Source organism: Leptodactylus fuscus, chromosome 9 (assembly GCF_031893055.1).
Source record: "Leptodactylus fuscus isolate aLepFus1 chromosome 9, aLepFus1.hap2, whole genome shotgun sequence".
Classification (NCBI taxonomy): Eukaryota; Metazoa; Chordata; class Amphibia; order Anura; family Leptodactylidae; genus Leptodactylus; species Leptodactylus fuscus.
The window spans coordinates 64,863,173-64,886,036 of NC_134273.1; positions in this window are offsets into that span (position 1 = coordinate 64,863,173).

Genomic DNA, 22,864 nt, shown 5'->3' on the forward strand with positions numbered 1-22,864 from the left:
GGGTTATTTTGAGGTCATTGCAAGTAATGAGCAGTAAAAATGGAGCAGTATAAATAGCATCAGGCCGATGACCAGGCGCCCTTCCTGTGGACACATCTATTGTACTTTTTGACTTTCCTTCTATTTTGTGAATTAAAATATGATTCACTTCCCTTGACAGTTCTAAAATAGAAGGTCTAATGGCATAGTCTACCTTTCCGCTAACCGTGGTAATTCTCTTCTAGGCCAGATCACCAGCACTCGCCGGATTAATATCTCGCAATTCACCGCCATCCTATCAGTGTCCAGAATCTTACAGTCATCAGCTATGGTGTCCACTCATGGATAGCATCCATACAACTAGGTGGAATATATGATATTCTATAGATGTTATTCTATTATTAGGATCATCAGTACTGTTATCCTAATTATTATCCTAGGAGAACAGACAGTTGTCACTCTGCATTATATACAGGCCGTATAGTTATAGAAAACGTCAAATTCATCCACCTGGAAGAATGGGGTCAACGGGATCAGATAGCAAAAACGTTTAGCATGTTTTGGTTTATATCACTTGTTTTCTCCTTTTGGACATTTGACTTAACTTTTTGGAATTTCTAGTTACATCTAAGGCTAAGTTCACGCGAGTGTTTTTTTTAAGGTTCATTCGATAAGTTCACCCAATAAATATGGGACATGATGATATTCTTGGCACTAATAGCTAAGTCTGGCAAAGATGAAATCAAATGGTTAACAAAATAGAATAAGCTTGGTAGATTTTATGACATTTGGGTTTCTTCTTAGATCACAATTAAAGGGGTTATCCCATTACAGACACTTAGCCCCTATCCACAGCTGAAGGTCCGACCAATGGGTCCATCAGCGATTGAGAGAAAAGGGGGACTGAAAGTCACCCTGCATCCTCCCTATGAATGAAGCACCGGTACGTTGGTATGACCTGTGCTCCTGCTATAAGAAGAGACTCAGTGGCAGAGTTCTAGGAGTTGCAGCAGTTGAAGTTGTGACCAGGCCCCTGATTCAGTGGGGCCTAAAGACTTCTCTCACCACACTAATGCTAATAGTATGTCTTGGATCAACTTTGATCTCCGTCAATCTATGTACCATAAATCCTTCTCTCCTGCTCTCTAGACTGAGATTTCTGATACACATGGTGCCCATAATGCCTCCTACCCTGTTAGGATATCATTATCCTCTTAATGTCCAAAGTAGCAGTAGTTGCTGACACCATGCATCAAAAATCTTGATACAGTTTTGCCTATTTGTTGGTCATCTACATGTAACATCACTGGGTCATGGGAACTCTGTGGTCACTGTACACAACTTGGCATATGCATGAGGCCTAAAAGCAAGATCAACTGTCCACTTGAGCATAACAATGTACAGCAGAGGAGGTGTGTACATGTGAAATAGTTACAGAGAATAATGGATACATTCAGTGACGTATATTTACTAGGTACATAATGAACACTGAGCCACATGCTTCCATTTATTTCCACCCTATCAATCCACCAGTCCATTATTAATAGAACCTTATAATAAGATGGAGCTATTAGATATATTAGATAAAGATGTATCATACAGTATGCAGTCATGTCAGACATACATTGTAGCAATAATCATCACAGCTTACAATGTGAAAATGTTCATATTCGGGGACAATATTTTATGCATGACAAATGTATGACACAGACTTTAAGGTGGATGAAGGGTGCTGAGTATACTGAAAGCTATGCAGGGAGCTGATAGCATAAGAAATAGCTTATCCACCAGAAAAAATACATTGTAACACATACAGCAGGCCAGCAGACCAGCACCTGTACTGTTCCATGTATTCAACACTTGCAATAGAATCTCCAGTGCAACCAAGCAAATATCTATAGCAACCCAGTGAAATGCAAAGTGATCTCATTTGCCATGTATCTAGGGCTCATTACATGCAAATGAGCTCCGGCATGTGTCGCAGAGATGTGCAGAAATAGCAGGCCTGTTAGTGCAGGGAAGCAAAGCTCCATCGTCTTAGGAAAATTGACTACGGCTGTCCAGATAAGCCTGTCACTTTGTACCTTAGCTCAATGGTTTCCAATACTAACAGAACATCAGCAAAGCACTTCAAGATTAATTACATTTACAAAATTATACATAGCTCATTTTTCACATATAATATATCAAGATAACGCTAACATACTGTAACTCTATTTATCCTATCATCCATCTACCGATCATCGGTCTATCTAATTATCTAGTATCTATCTATCTATCTATCTATCTATCTATCTATCTATCGGTCTATTTATCTATCTATCTATCTATCTATCTATCTATCTATCTATCTATCTATCATCTATCTAATTATCTACCAATCATCTATCGCTCCTGTTCTCTAGTATCTATCTATCATCTATCTATCTATCTACCGATCATCGGTCTATCTAATTATCTAGTATCTATCTATCATCTATCTATCTATCTATCTATCTATCGGTCTATCGGTCTATCTATCTATCTATCTATCTATCTATCTATCATCTATCTAATTATCTACCAATCATCTATCGCTCCTGTTCTCTAGTATCTATCTATCATCTATCTATCTATCTATCTATCTATCTATCTATCGGTCTATCTATCTATCTATCTATCTACCAATCATCTCTGTATCTAATCATCTAGTATCTATCATATCTATTTATCTATCTATCTAATTATCTAGTATCCATATATCATTATCATATATCATATATGATATGATATATGATATATCAGTATCTACCAATCATCTATCGCTCCAGTTCTGTAGTATCTGTCTATCTATCTATCTATCTATCTATCTATCTATCTAATTATCTAGTATCTATCTATCTATCTATCTATCTATCTATCTATCTATCATCTATCTACCAATCACTATCTATCTATCTATCTATCTATCTCCTATCTATCTATCTATCTATCTATCTCCTATCTATCTATCTATCTATCTATCTATTTATCTACCAATCATCTATCTATCTATCTATCTATCTATCTATCTATCAATCATCTATCGCTCCAGTTCTGTAGTATCTATCTATCTATTTATCTATCTATCTATCTGTCTATCTACCGATCATCTATCTATCTATCTATCTATCTAATTATCTAGTATCTATCTATCTATCTATCTATCTATCTATCTATCATCTATCTACCAATCACTATCTATCTATCTATCTATCTATCTATCTATCTATCTCCTATCTATCTATCTATCTATCTATCTACCAATCATCTATCTATCTATCTATCTATCTATCTATCTATCTATCTATCAATCATCTATCGCTCCAGTTCTGTAGTATCTATCTATCTATTTATCTATCTATCTATCTATCTATCTATCTATCTATCTATCTAAGCTTATCTATCTTTGCACAGTGTTACTACTGTATATATATCCATATTCCATAAATGCTTTGCTTCAGTCCATTGACAAATATGGGACCCTCTCTGCTTGACAAAGGTCCCTCATGTGTCAGTGGACTGACATAGCACTTATTATATCCTTGTATTATATCCTGAAGGATTGGTACCTTCACCCCCTGACAGGGCTTTTGTTTGCACATTGCCACTCTAGATTTTTTTCTATAGTTTCAAGATTCTTCACATTAAACCATTTCATTATTTATTTAACAAAAATTAAACCCCAAACCATGTGTAAAGTGTGAGTACACCCCATGAATCCACAGCTTGTAGAGGTTCCTTTAGCAGAAATAACTTGACATAATAGATTTTCTGTAGGACTTTATCAGTCTCTCACATTGCTCTGGAGGAATTGTGGCCCATTTGTCCTTACAGGACTGCTTCAGTTCTTTGTGAGCCTTAGTTTATACAATATCTCAATAAGGTTAAGGCCTTTGCAACTCCTTGATTTACTTTCTTTATAGCTAATCTGTTAAGAATTAGGACATATAGTCTTAGATGTGGCTCTTGGGATTTTGCAGTTTTTTTGCATTGCATGATCTGACCTTGGAGTGACTATGCTGAGACATCCGTTTCCTGGGAAGAGTGTCAACTGCCTTGAATGTTTTCCACTTGTGATTAATCTTTATCACTTCAAAATGTTAGGAAATGGTATAATAGCCATTCACAGATTTATTAGCTTCTCTAAAATCATTACTGATGTCTTTCCTCCTTGGATTTGTTTTAACATACAATTGAATCGTCCAGACCAGCAAACTGCTAAAACATCTGCTTTTATAGAGGTGGTCATACTTACTGCTGATGAATTAAGCAAGTACATTTGATTACCAACACGTGTCTGCTACTTCCTCTTAATTCCTATGGAAGCAGTAAGGGTATAACTTATTGATCATACACTGTTTCCGTATTTTGACCTACATTTTGTTAAATAATGACATTGTGTAATTTGCCAGGTGTTACTGTCCATCTGCAGTTGTGCTTACTTAATTTCAAGGCCTTCAAAGGACCAGATTTTGTATTATTCCACCACTCCCATCCAAAAAGTTAATGTGTTATTATTTTGATTACAGAGAGGTTTATGAGGTTGGGCTTGATATAAGGAATACAACATTTTTTGGGAAAATGATGGACTGTATAGTCTATAAGCGGTTATAATAAGGCCGGCCATACATTTTAGATTAGTGCTAGCTAAATGCTAGTTAGGCTGACAGATATTTCATGGATTTTTTTATTTATTTTTATAGGACTGCCCATTACTAGCCCAACCCCGTCTCACTAAGTCTATCGATCCATATAGGACTCACAATGTACATTTTTATTCCTATCAGTATGTCTATGGCGTATGGCAGGAAATATATTTCATGTATTTGTTCTCCATGAAGATAGGGGAGTAAGTCACTGTTAGACACCTCTGCTGGATACTTATGTCCCTTAAGAACAAAAAGATAAGGCATGTTGAAATCCATCTTTGAGAACCCTTCCTCCTTCTGATATCTTCTGTTAGGAGAAAGTCAGAATATCTCCCATATACCGTACATGGTTGTCTGGTCCCACCAAAGTTTTGGCTCAAACAATATTCATCTTATGAGTACAGCCACAGTGGGGCATGACTAAGGGGTCAGAGAGCCCAGAAATGCATTTTAATCACTTTGCTGTGTGTTTTCCACTTGCACATTTGTATACTGCCTGTAAAGAGGATGGATTTTAAAGTTATATATTAAAGATGAAATTTTAAAGGAACAACAGGAGTGCGGACCGAATTTTTTCGTATAACAGGGGGGCATATTTACTAATCCTGGTCAAAATTTAGACAACTTTACATTAGAAAGTCTAAAATGCATCAAATGTATTACATTTATTACTGATTGATAGATATGGTACATCTTTAAATTGTCTAGTCTAAAGTTATACCACCTCTTAGTGGGCACACTTTGCTCCAAAATTATGAGTCAGTCTTTTGGCATATTTCTGTTTCTTATTGCTGCATCTTAAGCAATACCCTTCAACCTAGGCCACTCCACCTTTCCATGCTAGTTGGCAATATTGGCTTAATGGGGTTTTCTGGAAAGAAATTTTTTTTTTTTTTTTATAAAGGTCTGTTAGTGCTAGTGTTGGGTTAGTAAGTACACTGATATACCTTTAGCAGTGTTCAGAGTGATTTCTGAGTGTCTCTGGTTGCTGCTGCATTCTCTCCCTTTGATTAAATGGTGTAAGTTTTTGCTGTGCAGTTTCCTGTGTTTCTACACTAGTTCCATCTCACTCAGCCCCCCTCCTCCTCTCTCACTCTGTTACAAAACTCACTAGTCTCACTAAGCCTAGCCCCTCCCACCCTCCCTGTCTCACTAAGCCTAGCCGCTCCGACTTTCACTTGCTAGCGATCCTGCCCATTACTAGCCCCTCCCACCCTCCCTGGCTAACCTATCTCGCCCACTACTAGAAGACAGGAACACAGGGAGAAGCCATCCCCGGACACAGGAAGGCTGGGTAAGTATTGATGGAGATAGGGTAGGGGTAAGAGTGATGGTGATGTTCCGTTTCGGAAACGATAAAACGGAACGTCTTCAGATTATCAGAAAGTGTCCCTGTGGTGGTCACATGACCACTACAGGGATATGAGTAATTATATTTTTTTTTAATTGGAGTAAATTAGAAGATAGGTGGGGGGGAGGGAGTTTAGTTTAGGGTTAATCAGCTTATCCTGGACAACCCCTTTAAAACTAGAAGTGAAATTTTGCGTCAGAAACCAACAAATAAATACAACAGAATTCTATCAAAAGCACAACGGTAAATGTGCCAGTAAGGCCCGGTTCACATCTGCGTTAGGTAATCCATTCGGGGTGGTCCGCATGGGGACTCCGCAAACGGAATACCAAACACATTGGCAAGGGGTGAGACAATAGACTATAATGGGGTCCATGTGCTTTCTGTGCAGTGTCCACACGGAACATGTGGACAGGAAAGTACTTCACGATCTACTTTCCTATCTGCATGACTCGTGCGGACATCCCGCGGAAAGCACACTGACCCCATTATAGTCTATGGGGTCTGTGTGCTTTCACTGCACATCGCTTGCCAATGCATTCTGTATTCCATTCAGGGGTCTGCAGGGTTCAACGCAGATATGAACTGGGCTTAAGGATAGATAAGGGGAGATATAAGTGAGTGATGGAAGAAGTAGCCATGACAGTATAGGCAGAAAAGTTACAATATGGGAAATTATACAAGCATATATATAGTTTTCATTCAACTCTCAGGACACTCTTAATACGGCGCCCACTATACAAACTGTAAGTATTTAATACCCATTGTGTCTATTCCACTCAATATAAATGGTATCCAAATGTCTGTCAAGTGGATAAAAAGAACATGTATCTCTGGAAGAGGTACTCACATATTAAATGCCCCTCTTTGGCCAATTGAAATACTTCAACTGTTACAAAAATAATGGCCTAGATGAAGCAATGTAATTAAAATGACACTTCGTCCAATAAATGAAATATTTGAAGATGGCCGGAATCTGCGGAAGAGAAATGTGCTACCGCTTAAGAGGCAATTCTCAGGCTCAATCCTTAAATTTATATGTCAGTGCAGAGTAATGCTGACTGACAATTCTTACTGACACACAAACTTTCAGCTTTTGTTACAGTTACTTTTGCTTTTAGTGAAATTTATGACAGATGACAGGGCAGCTAATGAAGTATCTATATTCATAAAACCTGAAGTGTCCATATACGTACACTAAATAGAATGAGTTATCTCACTTATTCATCATAGTTTCAGGTGCACCTTAGGACTGGAGTCCTATGTAGCCTCTACATTAGAAGGATTCTGCAAGACTGGATATTGATGGCTTCATTAGGATAGGTCATCAATATCAGATTGGAGGCAGTCCTACAGATCATTTCCACACAGAGCTGGAAGAGCAGACGGCTCTGTATACTGTGCAGTAGTTACTCCACGCTATTGCAGCTCAACTACCAGAATAAGCTCTGAGCTGCAAACCTCAGAACGACCACTATATGGTGTATGGAGCAGTCTGATTCTGGCTCCTTACACTGTGCCTAGACCAGCTGATCGATAGTGATGACCTAGCCTAAGGATAAGCCTTTAATATCCAGTCTTGAAACACCCCTTTAAAGGGAGTCTATCATTAGAAAAACACCTTTTGAACTAATGGCACGTTGGAATAGCCTTCTATTCCTACCTTCCATTCTTTTCTTCTCCCCGCCGTTTCTGAAAAAATCAGTTTCTTGCGTTATGCAAATTATGTTCCCCGTGTGCTCTGAGCACCCCCGCGTCATATACTTCTGCCGCCCCTTAGATGATTGTGTTCACTTCCCTCTTCTTCTCCGGATCTTATGCCTTGCGTAGGCATGGGACACAGAACTGTATGTATATCAAATCTCGCGCAGGTGCAATCGGCTCCGCCACTTTGAGTTCGGGCAGAGCCGACTGCACATGCCCAAGCCACCATTTTGCGGTGGTCTTCTACATAAGCGTACTGCGCCTGCGCAGTACGCGTGTGTACTTCTCCATAGAACTGAGAATACTGAGCTTACTGAGGATTTCATATCTGTACAATGCTGCGTCCGATGCCTATGCAAGGCAGAAGATCTGGAGAAGATGAAGAGGAGAGTGAGCACAATCAGCTACGGGGTGATTGAAGGTTATGACGCGGGGGTGTTCAGAGCACAGGGGAAAACATCCCCTGTGCGCCATGATTGTAATTTGCATAACGCAAGAAACGGATTTTATTAGAAACAGTGAGGAGAAGAAAAGAATGAAAGATAGGAGTGGAATAGCCCTCTTTAAAGGCTATTCCAATGTGTCACTAGTTCAATAGGTGTATTTTTAATGATAGACTCTCTTTAAGGCTAATGCCCTATGGGTTTTCCTGCCCTTATTACACTTGTATGGAAAAGACCAGCGTTTCCGTATGTATAATCGACATGCTGCGATTTAACCATAAAACTGGCATAAATACCTTGATATATCTGCTCCAATATTTTATTCCAATATTTTTATAAGCAGAAGCATCTTTAGTTATCTACGTATTTGCAATAGTTTGTTAAAGTCAATATGAAAATATAGGGAAAAAAATGAGATGCTAAAGTATAAATTATGATTCTAATTACTCTTAAATTAAATGGCAATATTTCTGACGGTAAGATCCTTCCGAGGTTAGGGCATACTATATCATAATGGGCTGGATATAAGCCAAGAAGTTATTCTTATGCCATACGTCTGGCAAGTATGTTTTGGCATACCAGTTTTTTATTTTGTAGGAAATCTTAGATAGATACATAGATAGATAGATAGATAGATAGATAGATAGATAGATAGAGGAAAGGATGGATGGATGGAAGGATGGATGGATAGATATAGATAGATAGAGGGATGGATGGATGGATGGATGGATGGATGGAAGGATGGATAGAGATAGATAGAAAGATAGATAGATAGATAGATAGATAGATAGATAGATAGAAAGATAGATAGATAGATAGATAGATAGATGATAGATAGATAGATAGATAGATAGATAGATAGATGTAGATAGATGATAGATAGATAGATAGATAGATAGATAGATAGATAGATAGATGATAGATAGATAGATAGATAGATGATAGATAGATAGATGACAGATAGATAGATAGATAGATAGATAGATAGATAGATAGATGACAGATAGATAGATAGATAGATAGATAGATATGAGATAGATAGATAGATAGATAGATAGATAGATAGATAGATGATAGATAGATAGATAGATAGATAGATGATAGATAGATAGATAGATAGATAGAATATTATTTCCTACAGTGGTAGAAAAAGGGAATTTGTTTGCAACTGTATGGCATATTGATCATACATTTGGACACTCAGTCCTGCATATATGTTACGAGATTTTCCTAACATGTATGTCAAACATGCAGACTAAATTCAGCGATGAACAGAACCCAAACTGTGTTCTGTATGGATAAAGTGTTCTTTCCTTTGCTGAGCCCAATGAACACCAATGATGTGAATACAACAGATTTGATTACATACATATATAGTAGATGAGGTTGGATGAAGACATCAGTCCATCAAGTTGCAGTTGGCATCTATGGCGGTGATGGTCACACCCTTGTCTGCTCATTATATTAGGCTAGATATACAACTCATACGCAAGTCTGTATCTTGTGCGTGCTCACTGGTGGACCATAAGCATGACCACTTGTACATGAGGCTATTTCAACAGTAACATCCATTTACAGATTGGCGTAAACTACACAGTTTCACATTAAAGTGTTACTGTCTTTTCAGGGCATTAGACATGGGACTATTTCTGGCCATTATATTACTTATATTCAGCATTTTCACCCGTTGTAATCATCAACGATTCTCTGAATCTCTAATTCTCAGTTTTGTCTATTAGGTGGAGATTAGATAAATATATACTGTACACATAGCCAAGAGGAAAATCGAGCTCTACAATGTGTCTATAGCTCTCTGTTAGACAGAAAATAAGTCATTTCAGCTCTGTGGCAAGATACAAAACTTACTAGAGTCAGCAGCAGAGTCTATGTGTATCACTGTCTCTCTATCACTCTGCAGCGGCTCCCTCCTCCCCCTCCCTTCTTTATAGACTTCTATGGGCAGCCTAAAAGTTAATGTTCTTTATCTTTCTGCAGATTGATTTAGCAGAAAATTCAGAGTTAAGGCAGCAGGAAGGGGGAGTGGCGGAGAGAGGAGCCTGATAAATGGAAAGAGGCATTATTTTTAAGCAAATGATATTCTAAAGTTTCGTATGTAATGTATTTTTCAGGTTGAAGCTTTGCATAAGTAAACAACAGTTTCTTGTAACATTTTAATCCATCATCCTGTGCCGTACTGGCAGCTTCATGTTGTGTAGTGTAGTCAAAGAGACTATCAGATGCTCTGTAGCTACCAGAAACAAGACACGCATGGCATACATACCAAAATGATTACTACTACTTATTAAGATGTTTCCGTATCACTCTCCCATATACAACTCATACAGAATATTTTTGGGTGGCTGTAACCAATACCGTGTGTTGTAAGGGTTAACCTCACCTGCCAGTGGTTTTCAGAGCCTCTCCGACCTCATAAAGAGCTGGTGATCTCTCCAGCTTTTCAGCAGCTAATAATACACTGGCTGATTCTCTGCCCACAGGGAGATTGTCATCCATGCTAAAGTTTGACATTTTACACTTTAAGTAAGCGTAGCCAGCAGCAAAGGGAAAAAAAAAGCGGCTGAGAGACAGATTCGTCTTATTAAAAGAAGATGTCACCAAAAGAGCAAGTCAACAAATATTCCACTGCTGTCCAGACACAGCCAGCAAAGAAGACTTGGGGAAGAGGGTGTTACTGGCCTTTTGTTTTGGTGCCAATCGATGTGTTAATTATCAGTAGTCGTTTATAACACACCAATGAATGTCCAATTACGGCCTTGTTTGCATAATGCATACTTGGTTGCATTTTTTTCATTGTAGACGAGGAGTGGATGTTTAACAGGAAAGAAGGATAAAAGAGAGTCTTGTATTGCACCTTGTTTTTGGCTACAAAGGTGTAAGCAAAAATTTACTGTGTGAATAAGGTCAATGTTACTTGTACATAGATAGGAAGATTTAGAAGACATACCCCGTAAATGCTTTGTTACATAGTCCAAATCATCATTCATCTTGGCAAAGCACCAAACCCAATTGTCTGGGCAAAACTCTGACTGACGTTTTTGGGCCACCAGTACCCTCCATAGTCCTTTCTTTCTGATCCACTGACCATTACTGGAATACATTCTTCTATACATTAAGACTAGGGTTGAGCGATCGGGATCAGAAAAGATCGGATTTCGATCGGCGATCGAGTAAATTTCACGATCGCGATTGGAATTCCAACCCGATCTTTTACAGCGGGATCAAAATCGGAGGTTATCTCAAGATCGGCTCAACCCCAAAGGTGACTTTTCCCATAGAGAAGCATTGACTAGGGTTGAGGATCAGGTTCGGAAAGGAACAGATTCCAAATTTCATGATCGTGATCAGGATCGAGATCGGCTGGAAAATGATCAGAAATCGGATTTTAAAATCGATCTTGAAATCTCAAGATCGGCTCAACCCTAATTAAGACCTGGCCTTCAAAGAATAGCTGCTTCTTAGTCAAATTGAAAAGAAATACTGAATTCTTTCAAGTTATGTCTATTCTATTCTGAAATATTATCGAATGTTCTTTTTCGTCCCATACCTGGAGTGAATATGCATCTGAGAGCTATGACTATTAGATAGTGTCATCCGTGCGGTGCAGACAACGCCTTGTACAGTAACTTAAAGGTACCGGACCCTAATGCAGAATCTATGGGGCTAGTTTCACACAACAGGGAAAGCTACATATAGTCCATGTATTGGCCAGATTTACTGACCAGAACCCATCTGAGCTGGACTGGACTGATATTCTTATATTAGTTCAGCTGGGCTGTGTTCAGCAGGTCATTTATACTGGTGGCTTAGGCCTGGTTCACATCTGCGCCGGTAATCCGCATAGGGACTCCCCCCCCCCCCCGAAACAGACTACCGAATGCATTGACAAGCGGTGAGCAGTGAAAGCACATGGACCCCATAGACTATAATCGAGTCTGAGTGCCTTCCGCACGGACTCTGCACAGAACATGTGGACACAAAAATAGTTCACAATCTACTTTCCTGTCCGCATGACTCGTGACCGTGCGGAAAGCACACTGACACCCCCCCCCCCCAAACGGATTACCGATGAAGATGTGAACCAGGCCTTAGAGTGTGAAATAAAAAAGCTCTTTGACCCCTTCAGGTCTATGTGCACCTTCTGCCGCAGCCGTTTTTACATCCATGCAACACATATAATACTCAATATGCCTGACCAATTTTTTTCCCCTAACATCTGCCATCAGAAGAAAATCAATACTTCAACATATAAGTTAGATAGTAGTCAGTAGGGTTGAGCGATCGTGTTCGGAAAAGATCGGATTCCGATCGGCAATCAAGAAAATTTCACGATCGCCATCGGAATTCCGAACACGATCTTTTTATGTGGGATCAAGATCGGTGATTTTTCCCACAATGCATTGCTTAGCCTTCACACTGAGTATACGATGTATATTCAGTGTGAAGGCTCCGCTGCAGTTCCATAGGAATGAATGGAAGCAGCCGGCACACAGCCTTAACCCCTGCACGCCGGCTGCCTCCATTCATTCGAATGGAAGGCTAAACTAAATCTCTAGCAGCTACTTACCTCTAGAGATGGCTGCTCTGGTGCCCTCCTTCTTCTTGCCACGCTGCCCCGCCTCCCAGGTTAGTGTTTAAAGCGCTAGGTAGGCGGGGCTTGTGGCTTAGAGTGTGGGCGGGTACAGGGCGGGGAGACGTGACGTCTCCCCTCCCAGGACCCGCCCACACTCTCCTAACCCGCCCACACTCTCCTAACCTGGCAGGGAGGGGGCAGCGAAGGGAGAAGAGAAGTGTGGAGCGGCAGCGAGGACAAGAAGAAGGAAGGCACCGGACCAGCCATCTCTGGAGGTAAGTGGACACCAGGGGGTAGGATTGCTTTTAAAATCCGATCTCCGATTAATAAAAAAATCCCATTGACTTGCATTGGGATCGGAATTGGGATCGAGATCGGGTTCGAATGAAAAATTATCGGAAATCGGATTTTAAAATCGATCCTGAAAAGTCAAGATTGGCTCAACCCTACGTAGTCAGCCTGTCCCGTCACACGTAAAAGAGGACCTATAACCAGGTCAGAAAAGCCCAATGCCAAACATTATCCGACAGCTTCTGTCTGAGCATTTTGGTGTTTTGTTTATCCAAACCTGTTCAGCCATTCCAAAGATATCAGCCCTATTAGTGTAGATGCATGTTAGGATACACTAGCCATGTGAGTGGGGTCTCTATATGCTGTATGTCTTGCACTGTTACTGCCCTTTAAGCTAGTAGACTCTAATTTGCATCAACACTAAAAGGGCTTATATCTTTAGAATGGCTGAACGGATTTGGATAAACAAAACATCAAATTGCTTAGGCTGGATTCACACTATTCACACTAATCCCCCATTCCGCTTGAAAAATGCAAGCAGGACCTTTCTCTCTGCACTTTTCAGGACCTCATTATAGTCTATGTGTTCCACGATTTTCCATGGGTAATTGCCTTTTAAGCAGATTCGGTTTCCATTTTTCGGGTCCCCAAGCGGATGCAAGGTGTGAACCTAGGGTCAAGGTGAGAATGGCTATCGTGGGGTTTTTCAGACCTGGTGAGAGGTTCATTGCACGCTATAGCTTCCTACTTTTTCTATAAGGGAAGACTATTATTTTCTCACCATATAGCCTTTCTTTACCCTGGATATCAATGGCCATAAGTTCTGTGACATAAAACATGTTGTCAACGTTTAACAGCTTCTCCGCATTTCTACAGGTTACTAAGATTAGTCCGAGTAAAGCTTTCTGTATTACTCATAGAGAGGCCTGGGCGCCACACAAATGGCTACTTCGTCTTCATGTACAGAGAATCAGGCAATTGATTCAATAACCTTTAAAGGACACTGTTACCGAATGGAGATGAACAGAGATAAAGATTCTTAATGAAGGAGGACAAAATGACTGTAAATCAGCTTGTTAGAGACACACAAATGAATCGGATCCTGGAGTCAACTGATCCTGTCCACGTAAGGACTCGTATAATTGATATCAGCTTTTAATTCTGTGTAAAGAGGATTCTGAATTATGGCTTTAATTGATGTTGGAGATGTCAGGGATGCTCCGTACATGAAGTCTGCAGCACAGCTTATCGCTTTAATGGTCTCCACTAAATATAGAAAGTTTACCTTACCACCGAGCGGGTCAGAGGACCTTCCAATATAACACTCCATCCAATACTTGATCCATCCAATACGTGATGAAATTAATTAGTAATATAATTAGTGACTCTTTTGAAAATATAGATACATTAGAGGGGTATTATTTATACCTATTTTGGCTACATATGTGTATAAGGTGACGGTCAGTCATCAGAATTATTGGCCCAGTGACTGGTATGTCTTGGCGCCAATGGTATTGCTTACATTTTCATTGCCCAAAGTAAAGTGAACCTTGAGTATGGAGTCCATCACCTTCTGAGGTCTCCAAGGCTAAATGGAGTCTAACCCAGCCAAAACCACTGTCATCCATTGACATGCTAGACTACTATGCTATAGCGCACATATCTTTCCTATGTCAATTCTGATTCTAAGAAATTACTCCATACACAAAGGAGTTCTTTGGTGCACCAGGGGCTTGACCTAACCTGCTGGAGCACCCATTTTCTTGCTTGAGAAAGTTCCTGCATTTCTGGGACCGAAACTTTGCTATGGATTAAGGCTAAGGCCCCACAGTGCAGAAACGCAACTTCTTTTGTTGCAGATTTTGTTGCAGTTTTTCGAGCCAAAGCCAAGAATGGCTGTAAAAGGAATGGGAACTCTATAGAAAGTTCTTATACTTCTCCCTTCTGCTCAGTCCACATTGAAGAAATGCAGCTTTTTTTATTGCAGATTTTGTTGCGGTTTTTTGAGCCAAAGCCAAGAGTGGCTACGAAAGGAATGGGAGGTATATCGGAGGCTCTTATTCTTCTGTCTTCTGCTCAATCCATTCCTGGCTTTGGCTAAAAAAAAAAACGTAACAAAATCTGCAACAAAAAAAAAGCTGTGTTTCCGCAACGTGGTGCTCCAGCCTTAATCCTCACCTTCTTTTATTTATTTTTGGAGTTCTGTTCATTTGTTGCATTATGTAAATGGATAACCATATTTTTGCATTCATTTGCATCCATTAAACAGATCTGCTAAATGGAATTAAATAACGCAATGATAATGGTCCCTAAGGCAGAGGCCCCATGTTGCGAGAAACTGAACTTTTTGTTTTTGCAGACTTGGCTGCAGTTTTTAGAGCCAAAGCCAGGAGCGGTTTGAGCAAAATATAGAAGTATAAGAAGTGCCTAGATATTTTCCATTCCTTTTGTAGCCATTCTTAGCTTTGACTCAACAAAATCTGCAACAAAAAATAGCTTTCGCAACGTGGGGCCATAGCATAAGTCAGATTTTCATTAGAATTTTTGTTTTACATCAATTTCTATTTTTTATGTGACGAAGATGTAAGAAAATATTTCAGCTGACACTAGAACAAACACAATAAAATGACTATTTCTGTTTTCTGCAGACTGCTTATCAGCTTTGCTCTGTAGTCTGGGACAGAGTAACCAGTGGTTAGTGAATGAATGATTTATTATTTATTATTTATTTATTATGCTTACTTATATGGTGCCATCATATTCCGTAGCGCTTTACAGACATTGACAGTCTGACATCTCTATTGCTGTACATAGATAAACCAGAAAGAAAAAAGGGCTATCTATCTATCTATCTATCTATCTATCTATCTATCTATCTATCTATCTATCCATTATCTATCATCTATCTATCTATCTATCTATCTATCTATCTATCTATCTATCATCTATCTATCTATCTATCTATCTATCTATCTATTCATTATCTATCATCTATCTATCTATCTATCTATCTATCTATCTACCTACCTATCTATCAACAATAAGGTTCTGTATACAGCTCCCTGTATTCTATCAAATCCTTAAGCAATACCCAAGTGTACTGTCTTTGTATACAATACAAGGATGAAGTCAGTGGCGTAACTAGGAATGGCGGGGCCCCGTGGCGAACTTTTGACATGCCCCCCGACCAACACCGAAGACCTCGACCGACCCCCTCTTATGCATTCCTGCACGCTCTATTATGCCCCATAGTGGCTCCTGCACACAGTATTATCCCCCATAGTGGCCCCTGCACACAGTATTATGCCCCATAGTGGCTCCTGCACACAGTATTATCCCCCATAGTGGCCCCTGCACACAGTATTATTCCCCATAGTGGCCCCTGCACACAGTATTATCCCCCATAGTGGCCCCTGCACACAGTATTATGCCCCAGAGTGGCCCCTGTACACAGTATTATCCCCCATAGTGGCCCCTGCACACAGTATTATGCTCCATAGTGGCCCCTGCACATAGTATTATCCCCCATAGTGGCTCCTGCACACAGTATTATGTCCCATAGTGGCCCCTGCACACAGTATTATCCCCCATAGTGGCCCCTGCACACAGTATTATCCCCCATAGTGGCCCCTGTACACAGTATTATCCCCCATAGTGGCCCCTGCACACAGTATTATGCTCCATAGTGGCCCCTGCACATAGTATTATCCCCCATAGTGGCCCCTGCACACAGTATTATGTCCCATAGTGGCCCCTGCACACAGTATTATCCCCCATAGTGGCCCCTGCACACAGTATTATCCCCCATAGTGGCCCCTGTACACAGTATTATCCCCCATAGTGGCCCCTGCACACAGTATTATGCTCCATAGTGGCCCCTGCACATAGTATTATCCCCAATAGTGGCCCCTGCACACAGTATTATGCTCCATAGTGGCCCCTGCACACAGTATTATCCCCCATAGTGGCCCCTGCATACAGTATTATGTCCCATAGTGGCCCCTGCACACAGTATTATCCACCATAGTGGCCCCTGCACACAGTATTATCCCCCATAGTGGCCCCTGCACACAGTATTATTCCCCATAGTGGCCCCTGCACACAATATTATCCCCAATAGTGGCCCCTGCACACAGTATTATCCCCAATAATGGCCCCTGCACACAGTATTATGTCCCACTGTGGACACCCATAAACAATTATTATACTCTACCCATAAACAATTATTATACTCTGGGGTCTTTTCAGACCCCAGAGTATAATAATCGGAGACCCAGGGGAATAAAAACATAAAAAACATGTGTTACTTACCTGTCCCACAGCTCCTACGCTGTTGGCCTCTGCTGCCGTCCTTCTTCAATGACGTCGGATGCCACATGACCCCGGACACAGGTTCATGTGACGTCAGAGACGTCAGACGACTAGGAAGGAGGCCTGGCAGGATCGTGAAGAGGTAAGTAACAGTGTTTTTTATGTTTCTTACCTCTCCTGGTGTGCCAATCATTATACTCGGGGGTCCGAAAAGACCCCAGAGTATAATGATAGCAGCAGTAGCGGCTGTCACCGAGCCCCCAATGTCCCGGGCCCTGTGGCAGCTGCCTCTGTTGCTATGGCGGTAGTTACGCCACTGGATGAAGTGTATGCCTCCAATACAGTGAAATTTCTAAAAAAAAAAAAACATACAATATAAAAAAAATGAATAAACAAATTAAGGGGGTTATCTGGCTTCTAAGATTGATGGACTACCAATAGGATAAGCCATCAAGATAGATCTGTGGAGGTCCAATAGATAGATAGATGATAGATAGATAGATAGATAGATAGATAGATAGATAGATAGATAGATGATAGACTTGACATGGTTAAAATGCCAATGTTATCTGAATTATTTCTCTAGAATAAGGTTGTGTAATTCTATATAGAGTTAATAAGGAAGAGCAATGTGCCAGGCGGATGTGGAACTGAAGACTGCAGATTCAGACATATGCTGGTGGGCAGCAGTTTGCAGACGCATGTGTCACAGTTGGATCTGATCGGCGATGTTTGAGAAACAGCACTGCCATAAAATATTATACTTCGTTTCCCTCAGCATATCTTTTTGCTGTAAAAATAATTGTAAAGATTGCAGAGACTTACAGATGGCATGTAAACACTTTGAACGCTCAGATCTGGCTTTGTTAAGAAGTTGAGAAGTGATATGATACGACACGGGTTTTTAGTGAGATGTTGAAGAGCAGTCATTTTTTATTAGGATTTGTCCCTTTCTGAATTACACACACCACTAAAAAGCTAAATAAAAGTGTTCAGCATAAAGATTACTGCAACTCCACCGGTCTGTCTCAGGCATTTTGAGCCAACATGACATATAGCAACAATGAAGGCCTAGAATATTCCACTGTGTGAACATACCCCTATAAATAGCCTTAGTGCTCGCACATGGTGGCACAAGTCCCAATAAATAAACAAATGACACTCATCCAAACCAAATTGAATAATAAATAAAAACACAACGGGGTTGTCCAGTTTAAAAAAAGTAATGGTATTGATTTGTGTAATGAAAATTACATGGCTTTCTAGATCTCTGTTTACTCCTGGTGGATAAAATTCAGTCCATGGTTGTGTGATGTGCAGTCCATGGTCATGTGATGTGCAGTTCATGGTCATGTGATGTGCAGTTCATGGTCATGTGATGTGCAGTCCATGGTCATGTGATGTGCAGTCAATGGTCATGTGATGTGCAGTCCATGGTCATGTGATGTGCAGTCCATGGTCATGTGATGTGCAGTCCATGGTCATGTGATGTGCAGTCCATGGTCATGTGATGTGCAGTCCATGGTCATGTGATGTGCAGTCCATGGTCATGTGATGTGCAGTTCATGGTCATGTGATGTGCAGTCCATGGTCATGTGATGTGCAGTCCATGGTCATGTGATGTGCAGTCCATGGTCATGTGATGTGCAGTCAATGGTCATATGATGTGCAGTCCATGGTCATGTGATGTACAGTCCATGGTCATGTGATATACAGTCCATGGTCATGTGATGTGCAGTTCATGGTCATGTGATGTGCAGTCCATGGTCATGTGATGTGCAGTCAATGGTCATGTGATGTGCAGTCCATGGTCATGTGATGTGCAGTCCATGGTCATGTGATGTGCAGTCCATGGTCATGTGATGTGCAGTCCATGGTCATGTGATGTGCAGTCCATGGTCATGTGATGTGCAGTTCATGGTCATGTGATGTGCAGTCCATGGTCATATGATGTGCAGTCCATGGTCATGTGATGTACAGTCCATGGTCATGTGATATACAGTCCACAGTCATCTGATGAACACAAAGGTGCACAGCTCATTACAGTCACAGCATAATAATCAGAGCTCTGTCCTGTGACGAGCCATGCACCTGTTTGTCCATCACATGACTGTGGACTGTACATCACATGACCATGGACTGCACATCACATGACCATGGACTGCACATCACATGACCATGGACTGTACATCACATGACCATGGACTGATTTATATCCACTAGAAGTAAACAATGAATGACAGCAAGCAGAGGTCTAGAAAATTGAGGAATTGGTACAGATAATATATTGGAAAATTTGGTAACTTTTTACTATACAAACAATAACATCTGCCGAAACTGGGCAACCCCTTTAACATACTTAATATTTGGTGAGAATTGACTGCCATGCTTATTAATGGTAGCCATAAAAATTCTAAAGAAACAAACAATAATAATATTAATAAATATCAAATAAATAATTATAAAAACTCATATAAATAACCACTTCATCTCAGTTTTAAACTCATAAATTCTTCCCAATAATACCAGGAGATTACAGCCCAACTAACAAATATTGCAACAAAATGTAATAAAGAGTGGGGCAACACGGTGGCTCAGTGGTTAGCATAGCAGCGCTGGAGTCCTGTGTTCGAATCCTTCCTACCAAGGACAACCTCTGCAAGGAGTTGTGAATGATTGTCACAACCCTAAAAGGTGAGCACCTATGACAATTTGTCACATATACTGCCAAGTTATATCACAGTATCAGGCTATTAGTGCTCGGCACTGCACAAGTCCCCCTGGAATCTTCTGTAATCTGCTTGTGCCTTCCATAGAGCCAAGCTGTGAGCCATGACTGGTCATTACCATTGTGGGAGATAAAAGGATGGGAAAGGGGAAGAGAGCAATACAGACCACACCAAATCCTATAAAAGGGGTCCATAACACAAATTGCCACCACCAAACAAATGAGGGTCTTTGCTCCCATGAGTCCTACAAGCAAAATTGCTCTGGGGGGGTGGGGGTCTTTTCAACGCTGACATCTTCAATCAGATAATGGGATGTGATGCTAAGAGTGGGACCCCAACTGCTTTGATGTTAACGGCTATCCTAAAGATAGGTCATCAATATAAAAAATTTAGAAAACTCCTTTAACATATCATATATGTGGTAGGTCACTGTAGTACTCAAAGTTAAATTGGGGTGAACGTTAAACTGGTTGGTTTTGAGCCAAAGACCCCAAATATCAATTGTTTATTATAAATCAAACTATATTGACAACCCCAAAATGTCTTGGTGTCTCCCAAAAATGGCGGATCTTCTGAACTCAAAGTCAAATAGGCAAGTCACCAGCAAATCCAATTCTTGATGATGAGAATGATGATAGAGATCAATGTCAGAGAGGTAGTGACATGTGCGGACCCACCTAAATGTCACCTGTCAAGCGTCTGCAGAGACACAGCTGAGGATAAGAGATTAGTAGGGACCTTCACGGACATCTCTATGCTACCATACAGTATCCATATATAGACCCCCAATTCTTTACATTATACAGGGTCAGCATATCTGGGTTTGAGTATATGGGTTTATTTACCTAAGTTCTTGGAACAGAGCCAGGATAAAGGGGTAAGAGCATTCGGTATGGAAGATGGGCTTCTCCGGCAGATCACTTGTCTCTCCAATCATCCTCCAAATATCTCCTATAATTGTGATTTATTGAGTGTAATATTGCAGCGCATTATTTGCTTAAAGCCTTGTTCCTCAAAATGTTTCTCCTTTCCTATCTGAAGGGTTTCTGTTATGTGCATTTCTTGAGAAAATCTGCATCTTTCAGAGACTTATAAGAATATCACTCTACAGGAGTTTAAGACCTGACTCATAAACGTCACTCACAGTATCCATTGCTGTGAATTTTACCATTTATTCCTCAGCAATAAAATGCAAAACGCTCTGTAAAATGTTATCATTGCTTTAATGTGATCAGATGGCGCTGGGATCCCGATTTATCAGATGGGAACAGGTCTCAGACTAAGCAGCTTTTATCTTTTTTTACTCTACTGTCGGACCCCTCCCTCCATGAGTTCAACTGTACAAAAAAATTCAGATTTATTAATGCAAAAATCTTGCCTATGTTCTGCAGTGCTTTTCTTTACAACTGTTCTGCTCCATGATGTCATGTCTTTAAAGGGAAATACAGGTCCAATAATTTCCTGACATTATGTAACTATATTATAATGTATGTTACTGAATTTCCTTTATATGATTCATTTCCTCCAAGTACATTCTAAACAATATGAGCCATAATAAGACAAAATGAACCATTTTATATATATATATATATATATATATATATATATATATATATATATATATATATATATATACACTCACCGGCCACTTTATTAGGTACACCATGCTAGTAACGGGTTGGACCCCCTTTTGCCTTCAGAACTGCCTCAATTCTTCGTGGCATAGATACAACAAGGTGCTGGAAGCATTCCTCAGAGATTTTGGTCCATATTGACATGATGGCATCACACAGTTGCCGCAGATTTGTCGGCTGCACATCCATGATGCGAATCTCCCGTTCCACCACATCCCAAAGATGCTCTATTGGATTGAGATCTGGTGACTGTGGAGGCCATTGGAGTACAGTGAACTCATTGTCATGTTCAAGAAACCAGTCTGAGATGATTCCAGCTTTATGACATGGCATTGCATTATCCTGCTGAAAGTAGCCATCAGATGTTGGGTACATTGTGGTCATAAAGGGATGGACATGGTCAGCAACAATACTCAGGTAGGCTTTGGCGTTGCAACGATGCTCAATTGGTACCAAGGGGCCCAAAGAGTGCCAAGAAAATATTCCCCACACCATGACACCACCACCACCAGCCTGAACCGTTGATACAAGGCAGGATGGATCCATGCTTTCATGTTGTTGACGCCAAATTCTGACCCTACCATCCGAATGTCGCAGCAGAAATCGAGACTCATCAGACCAGGCAACGTTTTTCCAATCTTCAATTCTCCAATTTCGATGAGCTTGTGCAAATTGTAGCCCCAGTTTCCTGTTCTTAGCTGAAAGGAGTGGCACCCGGTGTGGTCTTCTGCTGCTGTAGCCCATCTGCCTCAAAGTTCGACGTACTGTGCATTCAGAGATGCTCTTCTGGCTACCTTGGTTGTAACGGGTGGCTATTTGAGTCACTGTTGCCTTTCTATCAGCTCGAACCAGTCTGGCCATTCTCCTCTGACCTCTGGCATCAACAACGCATTTCCGCCCACAGAACTGCCGCTCACTGGATGTTTTTTCTTTTTCGGACCATTCTCTGTAAACCCTAGAGATGGTTGTGCGTGAAAATCCCAGTAGATCAGCAGTTTCTGAAATACTCAGACCAGCCCTTCTGGCACCAACAACCATGCCACGTTCAAAGGCACTCAAATCACCTTTCTTCCCCATACTGATGCTCGGTTTGAACTGCAGGAGATTGTCTTGACCATGTCTACATGCCTAAATGCACTGAGTTGCCGCCATGTGATTGGC